At 41.7% G+C, this 20655-nt stretch overlaps 1 long non-coding RNA gene across 1 annotated transcript; it reads left to right on the top strand.

Moving 5' to 3' along the window:
- Window positions 1-1076: 1076 nt before the first annotated feature.
- Window positions 1077-13979, top strand: LOC119842104. The gene is made up of 4 exons (XR_005288672.2): window positions 1077-1245; window positions 10061-10171; window positions 10483-10772; window positions 11382-13979. It is a non-coding gene; the product is annotated as an uncharacterized LOC119842104 (long non-coding RNA).
- Window positions 13980-20655: the final 6676 nt, after the last annotated feature.

Below are 20655 nucleotides of genomic sequence, written 5' to 3'. Positions count from 1 at the left end.
TGTCCTCACCCATAGAGGTAATACCTTACTCTGTGAGTTGTCCTGTTGAAACCAACAGGGTTATTTTTGGACAAGGTGGGAGCAAGTGTGGCAGAATTTGGTAGTTAGTATTTGGAGTAGGTTATTTGATGATGTGAGCCAAATCTACTTGGTCACTTGCTAATGTTTTTGTCCTATTTTTACACGAGGTATTTGGTCCTATTCCAGATTTATATGGACTGCACTTATAACTGATTTGAACATTGCAGGGTAGAGGTTGACTCTGCAAGTAAACAGTGCTGAGAATGAAGTCTGTGTTTTGCTCAGTCAGACTCTGCCTCCCCTTTATTTTTCCATTCCTTTAAATCTGTCTCCTTCTATTAGCTCAACATTTCTTCATAGAAGATGAAGAAAAACAGCGACTGTGTAAACAGAGTGAACAACAATAAGGGAAAACAAGCATATATTGGGAGCCTGGAAACATACTTTCCTGCCTTCCTGTGTAGGAACAATGCAAAAAGGAATAAGAACAGCAGCATTATGCCAAAGCAGGGCAGAAAAACAAGTGTACCGTCAACTAAACTGTCTGTTCACAGAGCACAGCAACTAATTAACCTTTCAGGGAAAGTGTGAACTGAAATAAGAGGAGGTATGTGGATCAAGTGATAGTCAGAACAGCATCTCCCTAGTTTCTTTTGTCAATAAATAAATAAATAAAAACCCTCTAGGTGCTGTTGACTCAGATTTCTTGCACTCTGGAGCTTCCCAGTTCAGAGGTGCCCCAAAGAGAGGTGCCTAGGAACCATAAGCAAGATCTTCAAAAATGACTAGTCACTTTTGGGTACCTAACTTAAGACATCTTAAAGGGGCTGGATTCTCCAAGTGGAGAGCCATCCAACTTTGGAAAAGGAGGCTCCTTTACAGTGCCTGTCACAGGTAGCTGATCCCTGGGAATAGACAAAGCCCAGTGCCCCTGTGTCAGAGCAGGTATGCCCAACTGAGCTAATTAAAAAGAGTAGGGCTACACCTGTGTGGCTATCAAGGCCTATCAGAGGACAGGAAGATGAGGAGTAATTGGGCTAGGCTGAGCCACAGGTGAGTGGAGCTAACTCCAGCAGTGGGTCCTTGGGACAAACTAGTATGTGCTCAAGGAGGCTGTCCTGGGGCTGGTGTCCTGGAAGGGGAGTTAGCTGGGACTGGGAAGCAGTAAGGAACAGGATTATAGAGACCCCTGGGAGCAGAGTTCAAGGAATCCTGGGATAAAGGGTGAGCTAAAGAACTGTGTTTTGTTTGACATGGGTTTATGTTTGAACAAGTAAACTTACTCAAGAGTCTGGGCCTGGCAGTAATTACTTGCTAAACTGGGGAGAAGCCCTACCATGTCACAATGCCTTAATTTGGGCATCCAAAATCACTAGTTAATTTTTAAAATTGCAGAATCTTAAATTTCTATTCTGTTGCATTCTGGCATTACTTTTGTTGCAGTAATGATTTGGGATTCACTTGATCCATGGATCAGATGAATCAAAACAAAAAAGGAGGGGGATTGTGATTTTTTTTTTCTTTTGATCACAAGTTTGACTAATTGCCACAGACTGATCAAAACTGAGAACTTTCCCCAGCTGTTCTTAGCATTTACCTGCTTCAGGAACAAGTATTCTATCTGTTAATATAAGCTTCCTCTGTTTTATACTGCAAGAAACAAACATGAGAAAATATCAGACATACTTCGACTTTAACAAGGTTTGCACTATGACCTGAAATTTGTCAAAATTGGACCTTGATGGGTAGCTAGAGGAAGCAGATTCTAGAGGCAGTGCTGAGAATTCTCCCTGTGCTGAGAATTTCCTGCTGCTTACCTCAAACACACGGGCCTCAGCACTTGTATAGCTCACTGTTGCAGTGGAACATGAGAAAGAGGAAGTTCTTTCATTTGTGTACCTCTTGGGACTAAACACTTCAGATTTCTTCTGGTACAGAACAGGTAGCCAGTGGCAAGAATGAGTGTTCTGAGTGCATTATGGCCAGCCCCACTCAAAGTTCAGTTCTGTGTCCTACACCAGCTGGAGCTTACCATCTTCAAGGATGGTTCCAAGTAGAGTGCATTATAGTAACCCAGTCTGCAGATGAGAAAAGCTGAATGACTAGTAAGGGCCATATCTCTGAGAAAGTCAGTCCCCCGGAAAGCTACAGATGGAAGAAAGCACTAACCTTATTGGCAATCATGAGTAAAGCCCCAGAGAATCATGAGATGTGCTTAAAATTATGGAAGTAATAAAACCTTTCATCTGTTTCCTGGTTTTTGAGTGTGTAGGGTACACTTGGGCCACGTGTTTCTTTTCTCTACAATTTGGCAAACTAAGAAATTTTTAACATGACACCTGCGATTCTCACTTACCTGCCTGCATCTGGGAGCTGGGGCTTTTAAGACACACCATAGTATCTTGAGAATTGAGAACTCTAACTATGGGCTGTTGTTACTATCTGCATGAGTAGGTGCCATTAGGATCCTGAGATTGAGTCATTAAAGTGGACATTTATACCAACAACATTCTCTCCTTAAATGATTTACTTAGGTAAACCAAAACTGAGGAGAGTATAAACTCTGTGCAAGAGAACTGGAATGAGTGTTAAATGATAAATGGGTGGCACTGAGGCTCCTTCTTAAGGTGTACAGCTGCCTTCTCATTAATGCTATTGGTGCCGGAGCCTCTCACTTTTACTACCAATGAAATTAGACCATAGGAGGCATCCACAACGAGCAATTTCACAAACTTTCTATCCTGGAGAAAAATCTCTTCCCCCCTCCTTTTTGTTGATCTGCAGCCTTTACATATATTTGAACTTGATTAGCTACTTGCAGTTCAGTCCTATACAAAAGTGCCTTCCAGTTTTATTAACAATTAAGATTCTCCATCTCATTCCTTCTGAAAATCCCTTGCAAAGGGGTTTTTTATCAGATAGCAAATGACTTCTGGTTGGAGACTCTATAAATGATACTTGGTAATTAGCAAACCAAACATCTACCAGAAGTCAGATGCTGCTATTCTGTGTATTGCATCTCAGTTGGGCGTTGCTGATTAAACTGCACCTAGGAAGAAAAACAGCCACAATAAGGCTGCCACCAGCCAGTGCTGAGATTCAGTAATAGAAAACCACAGGGAGCGCACTTAAAAGAACGGGACTTTTTTTTTTTTTTTTTAAAGGACATATCCAAACTGTGGTTGAACTTGCTAACGGTGTTTGTTAGGGGTATGAGAAGGGCTGGTGTTTGGGCCAGATGTTCAGGTTTTTACTGTTTTTACTCCATTTTGCTGAGTCCTTAAACACGACCTCAGTGATGTGGACCATTATACCAGGTTTTTAACAAGTGTTTTTCTTTTTAAAGACTTAGCTCTCCATAATTGGCTTCCTGGTATTTCAATTCCAGATGGTGGAAGTTCTGTGAAACCCATATCTTTCGGTTGTAGAAGCTCCTTAGGCAGCACTAGATTCCGGCAACCTTTGCCCTGTGCACAAAAAATGGGGACACCTGTGTTTTGCTTCATTATTGTGGCTCCCCCTCACCTTCACTTGGAGTGGCAGTGGTATAGGGCCCCCTACTCCCTAGGAATCCCAGTAACTGACACTATCCCTTCAGTAGCTTGGGGGCTCCTGTCTTTCAAAGAGGATGCCCTCCAGTACTTACTCTAGGGTGTGTGCATGCATGCGTGTGCGTGCTCTCTGCAGCCTTAGCTAAGAGCTATACAGCTTTAAGCCCATGCATATAGCTCCAGAGGTCCCAGGTTCGATCCTGCCTGACGACAACTAGGGTCTGTCAATGTTACAAGTGTCCCATAGGCTGTAGAGCAGACTCATTAATCTCTCTCTCTTCCTCTCTCAAGTGGTCTCAGTGCCACTAGATGGGACAGAACACTGTTACAACGCTGTTTCCCGGATCACTGTGGAGAGCGATTTCTTTCTTAAGAACTGTTATGATCATGTTCTAGAACCATGCTGTCAGCAAACTATTTCACCATGGTTGCTAATCTGGTTTAACCACAATGTGGACAGGGAGTGTTGTATATACCAAAACGTTTATAGACTATCAAAGTTCTCTCAAATGTGTCCTTGATATAGGAATAAAAATAACCTTCTTAAAGGATTAAATTCTCTGCAAGGCACTAGCCCTGATCCATTTCAAAGAACCAACTTGAACACTTTTTATGGTTCAGAGACTTGTTTCAAATTTTGGTTTAAAGCTGTGATGAGAAGTGGAAGTGCCAAAAAAAAAAAAAATCTCATCAGAAGGTATTTGCAGCTGTAAAAGGGTCACATACTTTTGGATGAGGTTCAGATAAACATCCAAACTTTTTTAAAATCCTTAAATGAACTAAAGCTGAGTTCCTAACCCTTTGAGATTCTCCTCTCTCCCTAGTTATTAAACCTTAGGACATGGGATACAAAGAGCAGATGACTCAAAATGTTTTCATTGTTTCCTGTTCCAACATCCCTGAATTTTCCCAACACTTACATGTGTGTGGGTGACTCCTTCCAAATGCTCTTGACTAAGCACCTCTGCCTGATCCTTACTTCATATTACTATTGGAGGCATGATTCTCTAAAACTGGAGAAAGAGAAACTTACTTTATAAGCAAGCCCAATATTAAACATAAATAATGCATCCTCCAGCATTATTTATAATAAAATAGCATCACTATAATGTAACACATACAGTTTTGCATTGCCCTATTTAACCCTTTTACTGCCAAGCACATCTCCTTCAGCAAGTTCAAACAGAACAATTCCCACTCATTTGGATGTAATTTCAAGATGTGCCAACAAGGTACACTGGACTGGGGAAATTCATTCTTTGGACAAAGTTTTGTATATCACTTGGCATGGAAGAGGTTTAATTGTAACAATCTATAATAACAGCAATTTAAATGGATTTGCTTGTCTACACAGGGAAACTGACTAGCATAGCTATAGAGGAATAAATTATTCTGCTATAGCTTTTCTAGAATAATTCTGTGTGGACACTCAATTATGGAATAACAGTAACTTTATTCTGGAATAGTTACTCCACTTCCAAAGCACAGTAATTATTCTAGAATAAAGTCACTTTTATTCTGGAATAGTGCTCACATGCCAGAGTTATGCTAGCATAGCTATAGTCTAATTATTACTTGTTGTAGCCGTGCTGATCAATTTCCTTGTGTACACAAGCCCATAATCTTTTAGGAGAATAATAGTTTTGTGCTTTAAATACAAAGATCTGCAATTGCAATACTGCGGCTTCTATCTTTCCAAGCTGAAGTAAAATCTGTAGTTGAATGTTCATTTTTATTTTTTAATTAGTATTCTCAGGCTGTGTGCCCTGTATTTAACAAATGCACACTTGGAAACATTATTCTGTGGTGGTTATAATATAATTATTTTAGTTCTAATAGATTACTGCATCTTTTTTTCTTGAGTTCTTGCAGAGTTCATAAGGGAGCTAGCAGAATATCTTTGCGAATTCATCTAAATAATTGCACAGTGTTTTTTACCAACTCTTCTTGCAATTAGGGTTGGTAGAAAATTTTCCATCTAACTGTTTTTTGGATGGACAACTATGGTCTCTTTTGACTCGGCAAACCATATTTTTCTCTCTCTCTTCTTTTGCAACAAGCAGAAACCTTTTAATTTTTGTCAAAACCAAATAACTATAAAGCAAAACCTGTTCAGTTTTCATCCAAACACTGAAACACGTTGACTTGGATATGCCACCATGATGCTTCCTGGGAGATGTAGTTCAATTAGCTCATGTCTCCATTCCCCTCAGTGGGCTAGGGTCCCCAGATGGAGTTCCTGTTCCATGATGGATTGTGGCATGACACTCACACAATGCACCTCTTCCCCTCAAAGATGGAAGCCGTAGTGCATCATGGGACACACAGTACTATCAGGGATCCCAGCCTATGGAGGGTAATGGGAATAGGGTGCACTGCAGTGGTGTTTCCAAGTCAAACTATTCCATTTTTATTTTAACTTTTTTATTAAAAAGTCAAATTTTTCCACAGGGCAAAGGGAATCCCATTTGCTGACTAGCAGTATTTACAGCATGTCTAACTTGTACAATTGCAAATAATTACATAGAGGCATTTCCAGTTGCCCAAAACATAGTAAAGAAGCAATTCCTGTTTGTAAGAGTAGCTGGGCCCAGTCTATATTGCTGACAAGTGGTCCTTCAGCATAGCATTTTCCAGTATAACTGATAAGTTAAAGTTCTTTGGAGTCTGTTCACTTGCTGCCATATGCACTGAAAACCTGGAATTTAGAGACCTCTGATATTAAGACTATTACTTATATTGGTGCATAGAGAAGGAGCTGATGTATTATGCTTAAAATTTCATTTTAATGTAGGAAGTTGGTATTTTGCTGGTATTGTTGATGCAGCATTTTACCTTTGTCAGGGAGTGTGGTGCAGAGCATAGAGTTCTGTAGTAGGCGTCAAGAGATTTGAATTTCCTGTTCCTGATTCTGCAATGGAACTGCTGTATGACACTTAACATCTGTGCCTCAATTTCCCTATTTGTAAAATCGGGGCAATATGTATTGAGCTTACTTTTGTAAAGCAGGTCTTAACATAATGATGCTCTTTAAGTGTTATATGAAATGTGACTCACAACACAAATGTTGTATAGAGTCATCCAAACTAAAATAGACAGGCCCACTTAATATCACTCATGCATATTAAATGCTCAGCTTTATCATCAGTAACCCTTCATGTCCTGCAGGCACTAACAATTGCAGTGCCTTCCTTATAAGAGACGTATATTGTTATAATGTGAAAAATAGGAGTTACTAACCAAAGACTCTGGGCTGTGATTTTTTTTAAGAGGTTTTGATGAGACTCTTGTTTTTAAGTAAAAAATCTAGTCCAGAAGAATACATTTCTGTTCTGTCTAGCTGTTCTTTTTATAGCCCACACTTTCTGCATGCCAGGTGGGCTAAATTGAAACTATAGGTAGATAGTGTTTTTTTGTTATCTGATATGGCTGGGAGTGGACCAAATATTGAGAGTTTTCAGCAGCTTTTTTTTTTTTTTTTTTTTTTTTTTTAGCAAAATAACAAAACGTCCAGAGTCTGGTAAAACACAGTGAAAGTCTGAGTGAATATCCTTTATACACATGAGTGTTTTCTAGAATTATGCTAGATGATACCGTGACATGATTCTGAGCCAAGGCTCTGAATGGTCTCAATAAAGAGCTGGGATCTGCTATTACCTAGAGATGATGTTTCATTATTATTATTATTATTATTATTATTATTATTATTAATTTTATGGTGTATAAAGCTGGGAAAGCATGTTACCATTACAGCTAAGCAACTAGTGGATTTTTCTGTTATGATACAGAACACAAAAATCTGGGAGAAAAGATCTGGTTCGATTCAAACAAACCTTTTTCCCCCATTTTTTTTTTTTTCAAATGAAAAAAAACTAAAACTAAAATATTCCCCCGCCCTCCCTCAGATGAATCTATTTGTCAAATTTGTCCCAAATTCACAAATAATTTCAGGGCACTGAAAAATGGACTTTTTTTTTTTAAATATGAAAAATCCCCCCCCCCCTTCTCAGGACTATTTACCCCACCATTATGCTACACTTACCCTCCCCAATCTCTTGTCTAAACAAGAAAGCTACATCGGTTTAACTTAAGATAACGTGCTTTAGCCAAACCAGTGCCAAAGGCTGTTTCAATACTCTTATTTTAGTTTAAACAAGGCTCATTTTGATTTAGCTTAAGCTCATTGCAAAATAAGCATCTACACAGGAGTTTGTACTGATTTAAATCACACAAGTTAAATTAGTGCAACTTTCTCTTGTAGGCCTCTGACCCTACACACTCAAACACAAGGACCGCTCTCTGCTAGCGACTACCAGGGTACAAGCCGCCCCAAAAGGACTGAGTGGGGAAGGGGAATGAGATGGGACCACAGCCCCAGCACTCTCCATACTGACTGGCAATGGTGTTTGGCCTTGGAGCAGATGTATGGTGCTTCCCAGAGGAGTGAAGCCATGGGTATGCTCCCCTTTCAGCCCTGGTATGTGTGGGAGACTTTTTGTCCCCTAGAGGCAATTTCTGCTAAGGCACCTTATTAGTTCAATGTTTTAAAAAGCTTTCATTTATCTCTTTTATTATGGGGAGAGGAATGTTGCCGGGGGAATAGCAGCAGGAAGGTGAAAATAAATGGGAACAAAGGAGTGGGTTGGGGAAAAGGGGAGGGAAAGAAGGGAATAGAACTGAGAAGGGAAGACAGAAAAAGGGGAGGGGCAATTGGTAAGGAGCACAGAGAGCATATGAGTCTCAATAGATCATGACCCTGCACCAGCAGGTACTGTGGTCCCATCACACTGGGGTGCTGCCTTGTCATGTGCAACAAAGCTGGGGCTCCGCAGCTGCCCTACCAGCTGGGCTTGCAGAGAAGGGGGAAGGTCTGTAGAACACTGAGCCTGTCTTGTAGACTTCAAGATGGGCTTGCAACTGGTATTGCACAAACAATCCCTCTGTACATATGTTATGATTCGATCCCCTTGTGGCAATCCTCCGAGAAAGATGTGTAATGTTGCAAGTCAGTGGTCAGATGTCTGCTCCAGATCCCTTCATAAGGCACAGATTCTTAACAGAGAATCTTTAATCTTTGGAACAATTTATCAAGGCCTGTGGAGGAGTGTCATAACCATAAGGGTAGCCTAAAATTGCTCCTGACCTGTAAAGAGTTAAGAAGCTCAAATAACCTGGTTGGCACCTGACCAAAGGAACCAATGGGGACAAAAGATACTTTCAAATCCCAGGCGGGGGAGGCTTTGTTTTAGGTTCTTTGTTTCTGTGTTCGTTCGTTCGCTCTTGGGGCTAAGAGGGACTGGACATCAATCCATGTCCTCCAAACTATTCTGAACCAGTCTCTCATATTACAGAAATTGTAAGTACAGCCAAACAAGGCGTATTAATTTATCTTTGTTTTCTCAACTTGTGAATTTTCCCTTTGCTGGAGGAAGGTTTATCCCTGTTTTGTTGTAACTTTGAAACTAAGGCTAGAGGGGGTTCCTCTGTGTTTTGTGCATCTTTTGTTACCCTGTTAAGTTCTCTTCCAACCTGATTTTACAGAGGGGATTTTTACCTTTTATTTCTTGTTTTTAAATAAAATTCTTCTTTTAAGAACTGATTATTTTTTTTCAGTGTCCAAAGATCCAGGGATTTGGACATGTGTTCACTTTGTAACCAATTGGTTAGGATATTATTCTCAAGCCTCCCTAGGAAAGGGGGTGTAAAGGCTTGGGGGGATATTTTGGGGGAACAGGAACTCCCAAATGGTCCTTTCCCTGATTCTTTGTCTAAATCACTTGGTAGTGGCAGCATACTGTTCAAGGACAAAGTTGAATTTGTGCCTTGGGAAAGTTTTTAACCTAAGTTGGTAAAAATAAGCTTAGGGGGTCTTGCATCTGGGTCCCCACATCTGTACCCCAGAGTTCAGTGTAGGGAAGGAACCCTGACAAGGAGTCTCTCTATCATGGGAAACTTTTCAATCAAAATTGGATGGCTTTTCTAAAAGATCTGCTCTATTTTAAATAGGAATACATTCAGGGAAGCTCTATGGCTTGTTATGCAGGAGGTCAGATAGGACTGTTGTGATTGTCTAATCTGTCTTTAAAATCTATGTGGTGTAGCCACTTTGTGCCTAACTGCTGCCTTTAAGCTGGCACAGCTGACCATGGGACTATCATCCTAGTATCAGGATCCTTCAGGTAGAGCAGCATAGACTTCTCCCTCCCTTTCCCCCCACATTTATTCTGCCCGTATATGGAGCATGGCTGGGGCTGTTCAGTAGCTTGGGGCCACTGGCAGGTGGCACAACCTGGAGAATTGTGTAGGCCACTCCCAGTTACACTGTAGCATGAGACCAGCTCACCTAGCAATGACAGGCCACTCTGGTAGCCTCATATGTCCATGAGATGCACTTCTCCTCTGCTGAACCTTCTGGGCACTGGGGATCATTTTCCCCTGTCCTTCAACTCAGGTACATTGTATGTATTTTTCTTCTTTGACTGGTTCAGGGAGAAAACAAACAGTGGAGTCCAAAAGAGACAAGGCTCTCTAATCTCTCATAAAAATGCTGTGGAAATTTGAAAGGAAAGGAAGATGATGGTATCGCCTGCACTGAGACGGTAATTATGGGTCCTGGGAGGAAGTGTATAAAGCCTTATTGAGTGGAGATAACTGAAGCGGCTGGAGGGGCCTGTGCTGTATGAGGAAAAGGCTGGAGGAAACCCTTATCAGACCTGTTATCCTGTCTCTGTCATTCCCAAACAGATTAATGAGCTCCAGGATGCCCTCGGCCATGTTCAGACTGGGCTCTGTTTATCCCGAAATAGAAGGGCCCATCTCGTGCCAGAGTGTCATATTCCCAGGCTAGCAACACCATTGTATTTTATTACCCCATTGTATTCAGGGGTTACATCCAAACTTTTCCTCTTAGATCCTTAATCGCTGTTTTGATGGATGGGTTCCATGAGACAGTGGCCGCCATAGATCACGTGTATGGATCCAAACAGTTGCTAAATGCTAGCAGAGGCTAGTCCTATTCCTCCTCGTTGTGCTCCCTCTCGGCAAAACTAGCACTGATGATGGTGCTACACTTCCTGATGTGTGGGACGAAGAAGAGGATGTGGCCACCCCCCCCCCCCGCTCCGCTTAAGAGTGCTGGGCTCACCTGGGGGAAGCATGTTTTGCCCAGTATCCCCATGATGGACCTGGAGATGATGGCAGGTAGGTTCACTTGTTCAGGAATGTCCCCTGCCCCCTTTGGCTCCGGTTCAGACAGCTGTCCCTACAGGAGATAAAATGATACATAGGCTGAAATACAGAGCCTAGCAGAACCATGATGAGTCAGTGATTATTTTACACCCCCTCCCCCCACATCTTTTAGTTCCTCTGAAGGCTCCTGGATGCTGTGCCGTTTTCCCCAGTTCAATCCTGGGGAATTATCCATATCTCTGACAAGAGACTAGGTTACTAATGCACCAACACAGCTGTTTTGACACTTTTGATGAATAACATTCAATACTATTAATTGGAACAATTGCTTTTCATTTAACTAAATCACTAGAATTGCTAAACCAAATTGAAATGGAATGTAATTTTGCCTTGCTCTCCTTTAATATGGGCCTCTAAATGTCTTCTCCCTGAAGAATTAGTAACTTAATCACCTAGCAGTGATAACTGTTTCATAGCCCTCAGCTGGAAGGCTTTCCTGCTAAGCAGCCCTGCATGGGAGTAGAGTGTTAAAAGGGACCAAATCCCATCTCTTTCTTTTCTCCCCTCTCTCTTGTAATATTAATCATATTAAAAATGATTCTCTCCCTCTCTCTGTTTCAGCCACATCTTTACAGATCATCATAATTTCACACATCCCCCCCTTGTATCAATCACTCAGTATGCCTAACAGAGTGCATGATGATTATATCTGTCCATTATGTTAAAGATGGATTTTTGCTTCCATTGATTGGGGAATGAGCTCTTGTTCATTTTTTTTTTAACGAGCACATCATATGTTGCACACAACACAAACACCATTGTAATTATTATACTAAGTCCAAACTGACAGTAAGCCTAAAGTAGGCCACAACAAGGCAAGCATTCCACTGCCTCTTTGTCTGTTAAAAAGATTGAGCCACATGCTTCAATGATCTGAAATTTTCCATTGTTACTACTGAGAGGAAGTTTCCTTTTTCAGAGTGTTAAACACTGTGATTGCTTCCTTCAAGTTCTCGGATATTAGTCTTGCAAGTTTTTTTTTTTGTTTTGTTTTTTTAAATGAACATTTGCTATCCCAGACATCATCTACATGTCCATTCTCTGCTGGAGCTGATGATGATGATATTAATAAAAAACTACTAATAATGTTTTACTTGCTTGACATAAAGTGATTTATCCCAGATGAATGGAATTTTTGCAAGTCTGAGTGATTATAAAGTATTTATGTTGCATTGTAAATTACTTGGGGCTTTACAAACAGACAAGGCACATTTCCTGCTCAGAAGATTTGATGATCAAAATAAGACTAGATTTGGGAGACCGGGGCTGGTAGGAATTATTGAGGAGACCATGTGCCAACACCTGGCACTTGCACAGTGTTATAAAACAAACATTACTGGACTGAGCCTCCCACCATCCCTCTGAGTGAGGTATTCTCCCCCATTCTATATATGGGGAAACAGAGGCACAGAGTTCAAGTCCCTTGCTGGAGATCACAGTAAATCAGGGGCGGCACCAGAATTAAAACTCAGATGCTTCTGACTCCCAGATCTATGCTCTTTCCTCTAAATTGCACTACCAACCTTGGAGTCAGTGGCTGCTCCCATGAACTTGGCAGATTCCCTGTGGGTAGGATCAGAACCAGGGATGGGTACAAGGCTGGATTCTAATTGCTGAAATTAAGTAGCTCTAGTTCCACTTAACAATAATGTTCTGCAAGAATGGCATATAAAAGTGCATTTATTGCGAGTAAAAGGGGTCAGACAGTCCTGGAGACCTATTTATCCACATAACAGGTACAGCAGAAGCACAAGTTTCCCCACACTGCTTCACATCTGACTTCTAGGGACACACAGTAATTCATTCTCCAAGTCCATTTCATTTTTGGCCTCTGATGTTGCCAGTTAAACCTGTTGGTAGTTTTTGTGATACTGAGTTATGTCCATAGGAGTTTGACTGTATGAAGTGAGATGATAGTCTGACAGCCACGAGATGATTTTTGGTTGCTGCCAACTTGGGCTGGCTTTGAACAATCGGGCTGGCTGTGTAAAAGCCCATTACCAAGCACTGAGCCATCTAGACCTTCCTGGAAGGATATACTAGTAGTGCCCTCTGATAGTGCATGGTCCACAGGTCCATCGCTCCATGAGCCTCTGAACTAGCTTATTACTGTACACTGGGCTCATCTCTTTAAAAGAGTTATTGTTTGTTACAAACCTGCCAGTTTTGTAAGCAAACTGCTTTCTGGCGTGCAGTTACCCTGTTCAAGTCTGCTCTTGGGGTTTTGCCAGAATTTCCATTCTAGACTTAGTCCAATTATTGTCAATAATGGGATATCTTAAGAGCTGTGGGGATTCCTCAAGGGGTCAAAGCCACTGGTGTCTGAGAAGGTGATTTTCTGCACATCTTAACGATGCATTTGAAGCAGTATGTATTTAGGGCATATCATGGTCCCACTGTAGCCAGCAATTGAGTTGTTCATTGCAATCAATCTGACAGATTTATACCATTATATTTATGAATTTCCCAGTGATGAGACATTTTCCACATGTTTAATTTGTGAAAGTTTGTACCATTTATGTGAATAAATTTTAATTTGGGGATTGCTCACAAATTGATTGCTCTTATTAGTCACTGTTAATCTAGCCTTCTGTTCAGTTATTTACATGGCCATCATCACTGCATGTGGATAGTTACTTTTTGTGCCATATGACTGATTCCCCCTAAGTCACTAGTTATTGTCTCTGTTCCCTGATTGGATGATGTAAATTTTTATAAAACATGGTATCTCTTATCTGTTCAGAATTTACCTGTGAATGTGTGTAATAAATTTGCATGATGAATCTACAGGATGACTGATTAAAAGGGCTTCATAATGACCATAAGAACACTATCCATACAAACATTCAATGCAATTATACAAGAGTTGCCATTATTTATTTGCTTTGCTTGAATATTCCCGTGAATGAAACTTGCTCACCCCAATGTTGGTCAAAAAGACAATAAATGAGGTTGTGGATGCCAATGAGGAAAATCACTGGAGAAAGGTTTGGAGAAACGGCTGTCACTTCAGATGCTTATCTGGGCCAAACGTCGGAGTTCTAAGATTCATCTATTAGTGGTGATGTATTTTGATTTGTTTTATTTTGAGTTGGAGCTGGATGAATAGCTCACACTTTCCATGGATATGCACTCAAATTAAATTAATTTATAATTACCTTTGTGCCTGCTGAACTGAATTGTGTATGCAAATTAGGTACACAATTGCCCATCCACCGAGTCTAAAAATAGGTTAAAAAGTACCCTCCCTCCTGTTCATAAAAGTTCTCTTTCCCTCCCTTTCTGTGATGCACATACCTGTGTGTGTGGGGTGCATACATATTTGCCTACCCTATGGCACTATACATTATTCCAGGGTTCTAAGAGCTACCTTAAAGAGGGAGTCGTCATAACTTGAGGTGACTTAAAGGGAAAGCCCTTTGGATCTGGACATTCCCTGTGAATATGGCAGTGACTGACAAACATTCTCTTTGAATCTGAGCCACTCGCTTCCCAAGATATTTCTAACCACAAGTTAGTTCAGATCAGCATCTGGAAAGAGGAGGGAGAGGATGATAAAGCAAAGGATAAAATCCGGTGACTAGAAATGCGGGCTCCATTTTAGCAGTAGAGGCCTGGCGTGGTGCAGCTTGCAAGATGAGCACTCTGTGAATTGAGGGCATCATGGGAGAAGTAAATCTGCCTCCTGCAACACAGACTGAGTACTGGCCCAAAGACCCCGGGTAAATAAGAATCAAACTTCACTACAGGACATTTATATGGTTGTGATTTATCGGTGCTTTCAAACCCTTTGAACCTTTTGCAGTCCATTGGGAGAAATGCTGTATTACAGGGGTTTAAATAAATAAAGAATAGAAAGAAATACATGCCTATAGCTACAGGAAAAAACGTATTGTGCCATTTGTTCCAAAAGCCTTGACATGTTCGGGTTTTTTCCCTGAATTTGATTTTTTTTAAGAGGATTTTGGTCAGTCAGCCAGCACTGTAGGAAATAAAACAACTGTTTGACAGATTCTTGCTTCTCAGTCCCTTTCCCAGCACCACGCTCCCTGCCCCCCTAGTAAAAAGAACTTAACTGCAGGATCCTGATGGGAAAAATCAAACAAACCTGCCGACCGTAGCTGAGGAGTAATAGAAAACTACTTGGAGCTCATGGTCCTGCCAGTGTAAGTTTAACACACAATGTTATTCCTTCACCACATGTCAGATTTCCTTTTTTGTTTTCTACAGCGTGTATTGTGTTTTTGATTCATGCTCATGAGACTAGCTGCTGGCTCTGACTGCCTGGGAAGGAGCGGGTACCTCTTTTTCACATTGCTTTTCTGACCCTCAGTATGTCTCTCTATCCCCAAGTCAAAATGTGCCTTACAATTCAAATTACATACTGATGTTTTGCATACACCAGAGCAACGTGTATCTTCAAACTGAGTGAATTCTTGATTTAGATTAAAGGAAACAACAAAGCAAGGAGAATCAAAAGTGGTCTGAATTTTGCTCCATTGAAGTCAATGGCAAAACTTCTTGGGACTTGACTGGGGCCAGGATTTCACTCTGAGTGCAGTGTGCCTCTCCTTTGTAACTGCATCAGGTGTTCCTTACAACATGTCAGCTGCCTCTGCAGACAGGCTGTATCAAAATTTAAAGGTAGAGTAGAGAGAAAACATCCTATCAATTGCAAAGCTACATATACCGCTATTATAATCATTTTATTTTTTGCCCATTGACTTGTGGGTGATTAGATCATAACTTCATGTGCACTCAGCTGCCTATGAGTATGAAAATGTCATGTGATCTATATCTGTCTTGGGCGTTATTAGAGTTGGTGGAAACTTTTTAATTAAGGTTTTTTTTCCCACGGAAAATGACTTTTGGATCCAAATGAATATGTTCATTGAATGTTCATTTTGGCTGAATTTTTTCATTTTTTGACAATTTCTAAAAATGTTCTCATCTCATTTTGATGGTTAAAAAGGACAGAGAAAGTGAGGGAGTTTTTATCCCCCCCTTTTTATGCAGTCTCTCCTCCCCCCCCCCCCCAACAAAATTTTCATTAAACAAAAAATTACATGGACATTTGAATGAAAATATTTCTCTAGAAACTTTTCATTAAGTACCCTTTTCCAATTGACTAATTACATACATATGTTTTGGATCTGTGGTTTGTTACACCTGTGTAAATCAGGAATAACTTCCATTGAATTCAATGGGATTACCCACTGGTACAAACTCTGGGTAAGAGATATTGAGTGCACGTGTATTGGTCCTTTTGAGGGGTCCTATAAGGGGTGTGTGTATGGGGGGGGCAGCAATCCAGTACAGAGTGGACTTCACGCAAGTCCTTGTCTCCTTTGGTAACCCCTCCCCTTTTCTCCCCCCCTTCCCTCATAGGTCTGGGGGCTCTCCTGGAAGCCTGACACTAGTGTTTGGGTTTCAGCAAAACTCCTCTAAAGTTTGCAGGAAGTTAAGGATGAGCCAAGGCTCTTAGGATTGATCTGTGTGACATGGTTATTGTAACTTAATTTTCCCAGTTTATTTCCATCTGTAGTCAAGGAACTGAGGGGAACAAAAATGACAAGTCACTCTGATCACCATATAATCCCAGGGCACAATCAGTGTGCTATGAGTATATCCCATGAGACAGTAAATGCCATGTCTGGGGCTGGGATGTAAATATAACATTGGTGGCCCCTTGGCATAGTCATCCTGCTATGCATGTGTAGTTGCTCTCATGCTTCCTGCTTGGAAGGACACTGTGCTGTGATCCTCCTCCTGCAGCTACCACGAGCCCTTGTCCAGTTTTCACTCCCAGGCCCTACACTGACTGGCCTTCTCTCCATAGTCAGCTCCCAAATGGCCACCTCCATCCTGCTGCTTCTGTGCTCATGCAGCCCCTGGCTCCCTTGATTCTGTCCTCAGGATGTCACATTCTTTTTCCTGTTCTCTCAGCATTATGGACCCCTCTACTCTCTGGTTAATGCAGTGTGTTCCACTGGCCAAATCCTTTCCCTCCAATTCCCTCTCCCTCCCTTTCCTTTCCCAATATCTCCAATATTAATGCATTTAGGGATTCATAACAAGAATTTTAGTTATAATTTGGGGACGCATCAATTAGAAGTAACGGAAGAGGAGAAGGACCTTGGAGTATTGGTTGATCATAGGATGACTATGAGCTGCCAATGTGATATGGCTGTGAAAAAAGCTAATGCGGTTTTGGGATGCATCAGGAGAGGCATTTCCAGTAGGGATAAGGAGGTTTTAGTACCGTTATACAAGGCACTGGTGAGACCTCACCTAGAATACTTTGTGCAGTTCTGGTCTCCCATTTTTAAAAAGGATGAATTCAACTGGAGCAGGTACAGAGAAGGGCTACTAGGATGATCCGAGGAATGGAAAACTTGTCTTATGAAAGGAGACTCAAGGAGCTTGGCTTGTTTAGCCTAACTAAAAGAAGGTTGAGGGGAGATATGATTGCTCTCTATAAATATATCAGAGGGATAAATACAGGAGAGGGAGAGGAATTATTTCAGCTCAGCACCAATGTGGACACAAGAACAAATGGGTATAAACTGGCCACCAGGACGTTTAGACTTGAAATCAGACGAAGGTTTTTAACCATTAGAGGAGTGAAGTTTTGGAATAGCCTTCCAAGGGAAGCAGTGGGGGCAAAAGATCTATCTGGTTTTAAGATTCTACTTGAGAAGTTTATGGAGGAGATGGTATGATGGGATAATGGGATTTTGGTAAGTAACTGATCTTTAAATATTCAGGGTAAATAGGCCAAATCCCCTGAGATGGGATATTAGATGGATGGGATCTGAGTTACCCAGGAAAGAATTTTCTGTAGTATCTGGCTGGTGAATCTTGCCCATATGTTCAGGGTTTAGCTGATTGCCGTATTTGGGGTCGGGAAGGAATTTTCCTCCAGGGCAGATTGGAGAGGCCCTGGAGGTTTTTTGCCTTCCTCTGTAGCATGGGGCATGGTTGACTTGAGGGAGGCTTCTCTGCTCCTTGAAGTCTTTAAACCATGATTTAAGGACTTCAATAGCTCAGACATGGGTGAGGTTTTTCATAGGAGTGGGTGGGTGAGATTCTGTGGCCTGCACTGTGCAGGAGGTCGGACTAGATGATCAGAATGGTCCCTTCTGACCTTAGTATCTATGAATCTCAGGCAGGGCTCACCACAATATTTTCACATGTAGTTGGGGAGCCATTTAAGCCTGGGAACATCTAGCTAAAACATCTAGACATTTGGGGCTATGGTAATATGATACAGTCAGAGGTGCTCCCCATGCCTAAATGGGTAAGCATGGCAGTAGATCTGTAATGGGTTGGAAAGCTGACCAAAATGCTACAAATTGTCTTTTTCTGGTCAGTTTCCCAATCAAATCTCTCTCTCCCAGTTTCAATCGTTTTGTTGATATTAGTGTGGACTTTGCAATCAAATCTGGGTCTTGGTGGAGCTGGTGGTGTCATATGCTAAGGACAAGAATAATCGCGTTATTGCATGTTGTGTAAAGCAGGGCTCCTCTACCCTGGGGAAGAGGGGTGTGTGGATGAGAGAGAGCCTTGCCCTGCTCCAGTGCCATTAGTCTATAATTTCTGAAAGAGAAAGACCCTCCTTTGGTGTGTCATTCTGCAGCATATCCCATCCTCCACAGAACAAGAGAATGTGAGCTGGGAGTTTAATGAGAAACGCCGGAAGCTGTGTCCCAGGAGATGATTAAACCCCATGAGCCAATTAAAAGGAGTGTAATTGTTCCTGCTGTGCAAGTTGTTAAACAAGCTAGAGGTTATTGTCCTTCTAGTCAACGTACTGGAACAGCCAAGAAAACGACCAGGAAATCACTGCTAGGGCAGTTTTCCTTGGCCTAAAGCATCTCTGAGAGAAGTTCAGGATCTGTAGAGGAAGTAAGAGGCTAAGATGGCCTTGTGTATGATTTCTGAGTGGTAAGTACTTAAAGCAGAAAGTGAAGTTTGAAAAACCTCTGCTGGGCCTGAAAACTGAGCTGCCTTGATGTGAACATATAGGCCATGTATCTTTCTATGCTTCTGAACAGCATGGTTACTCAACATGCTGTGGGATAGGGAACTGGCCATTCCCATGTACTGTCACTTTGTGGAATGCCACTGAAACACTAGGAAACCCAGATGCTCAGGTGCCATGACAGTAGAGGAGGCCGGTGTCCAAGATTCACTCTGTTTTCATCCAAACTGTTGGGAGAACTTTATTGATAAAGCAGAATTAATCAGCCACTGTAAATTATTCTTATCTGTGCATGGAGTGTCCAAAGACATAGAGTGTGATTGTCTCAAATTTCTGTTCGATCATTTTTTATTTATTGGCTCTGGATTTATCACAAACAATTGGATGTTCAATATTTTTGGTACGAGAAATATTGGATATTTCTGATTGGTCAAAAAAGTCACATGCTAATCTTTCTATTCCCTTATTGCAGTGTTTCCCAAACTTGGGACACGGGCTTGTTCAGGGAAAGCCCCTAGCGGGCCAGGCTGGTCTGGTTACCTGCCACGTCTGCAGGTTCGGCCGATTGCGGCTCCCACTGGCCGCGGTTCGCCATTCCAAGCCAATGGGGGCTGCAGGAAGCGGCACGGGCCGAGGGATGTGCTGGCCACCTTTCCCCCAGCCCCCATTGGCCTGGAGCCGTGAACCATGGCCAGTGGGAGCTGCAATCGGCCGAACCTCCGGACGCGGCAAGTAAACAAACTGGCCCAGCCCACAAGGGGCTTTCCCTGAATAAGTGGCATCCCAAGTTTGGGAAACACTGCCTTATTGGATAGGTCTGTAAATGTAATGATTCCTTCCCCCATACACCCTAGTCTTCAGCCAATATAGAACCTGAGTGCTTCAGCACCAAAAACGTGTATCTACCATTTGAGCTGAACTCTTAGCAGACTCTCACCTCTTAGTGTATATCAGCCACCAGAGGGTGATATGGCACACATAGCCTGCATGTTATAGCACCTCCAATGTGAATATTTACACCTGGGGTTTTAAAACTTGGTTTTGTAAATACTTTCTCATGCAACAGAAATTCCCTTTCAACAAATATTTCTACCAGTTGAATTCTATGAGATAAATATTCAGCGAAAGCAACCTCCAAAAGGGGGAACACAAGCCCATGGGGAATGAATTTACTTTAAAAACTAGCAAAAAGAAAAGGAGTACTTGTGGCACCTTAGAGACTAACAAATTTATTTGAGCATAAGCTTTTGTGAGCTACAGCTCACTTCATCGGATGCATTTGGTGGAAAATACAGAGGGGAGATTTATATACACACACAGAGAACATGAAACAATGGGTTTATCATACACACTGTAAGGAGAGTGATCACTTAAGATGAGCCATCATCAGCAGCAGCGGGGGGAAGGAGGAAAACCTTTCATGGTGACAAGCAAGGTAGGCTATTTCCAGCAGTTAACAAGAACATCTGAGGAACAGTGTGGGGTGGGGTGGGGGGGAGAAATAACATGGGGAAATAGTTTTACTTTGTGTAATGACTCATCCATTCCCAGTCTCTATTCAAGCCTAAGTTAATTGTATCCAGTTTGCAAATTAATTCCAATTCCACAGTCTCTCATTGGAGTCTGTTTTTGAAGTTTTTTTTTTTTTGAAAAATAGCCACCCTCAGGTCTGTAATCGAGTGACCAGAGAGATTGAAGTGTTCTCCAATTGGTTTTTGAATGTTATGATTCTGATGTCTGATTTGTGTCCATTTATTCTTTATGTAGAGACTGTCCAGTTTGACCAATGTACATGGCAGAGGGGCATTGCTGGCACATGATGGCATATATCACATTGGTAGATGCGCAGGT

Source organism: Dermochelys coriacea, chromosome 13 (assembly GCF_009764565.3).
Source record: "Dermochelys coriacea isolate rDerCor1 chromosome 13, rDerCor1.pri.v4, whole genome shotgun sequence".
Lineage (NCBI taxonomy): Eukaryota > Metazoa > Chordata > Testudines > Dermochelyidae > Dermochelys > Dermochelys coriacea.
This window is presented reverse-complemented; position numbering and strand designations above follow the sequence as displayed.